Below are 962 nucleotides of genomic sequence, written 5' to 3'. Positions count from 1 at the left end.
GTTATGAAATGCAATGGAAAGTCTTTTTGGAAAGCTGTGTTTTAGAATTTGTTTACAAAATCACCCCTTTGAGATGTGCTTGAGACAGGGAAGCAAAAAGTGTGATAGTTATTCACTTTAGCAGATATTTATTCAATTTATCTCCATCTGGAACAGATTGAAATTATGACCATTATCTCTAAATCTTTCAAATTGTTCTCAATTCCTTTGTGCCTTTACAAACCATTTTGCAAAGCTGAGACTTTCTTAAGCCTTCTAATTTTTAATCCATGTAAAATTTGATAGTGTTGTCTTATGTGAGTGGAAGTTTACACATCCTGCATAAAGTTTGGTTCTAGCAACTGGAAAAGAAAATTAGAGTAAGTAAGAATGTTTTTCTCGAGTCAGTCTTGCCTAGCTCTTTTCTTCCAAGGGAAAAAAGTTCATAGAGAAATCAATGCTCTAGGGTGAGAGAAGTTCTATCTCTTCTTTCTGGTTCTTTTTCCAGAGTCTCACAACAGACACTGTTCCTGCATTTGGCACTTAAGATAGTTTGTCCTCAGCAGCAGTACCTGGGGAAGATGGAGGAAAAGAAGACACTGGAACGTGGGCAGGCCATGCGAAAGTGCAGGGGAAAGTCGGCATGCTGTCTTCTCCCCACTTTGTCCTCAGGGATGTTGAAACTCAAGAGCTCATGGACATCTTTCCAGGGAAAGTACTTTTGGGCAGAAAAATTGAGTTGAAAGGCACACTGGGGGAGCACACAAGGCTATACTTCACTCATGGTTGTGAATTATTAACATTACAAAAAGAGCATTGCTAATGAAACTTGGGGAATTGAAATTAAGATTGTTATTGCTTTGCTCTAAGAAGAAACACTACAATGCCTACCATTTATTAAACACTAACTACGTTCCAGGAACTGTTACATGCTTTACATATGCAATTGTATTTAAGTTGTCCCAAAATTTTATTACCTTTTT

This window comes from Octodon degus, unplaced genomic scaffold, assembly GCF_000260255.1.
Source record: "Octodon degus isolate 3935 unplaced genomic scaffold, OctDeg1.0 scaffold00135, whole genome shotgun sequence".
Classification (NCBI taxonomy): Eukaryota; Metazoa; Chordata; class Mammalia; order Rodentia; family Octodontidae; genus Octodon; species Octodon degus.
This window is presented reverse-complemented; position numbering follows the sequence as displayed.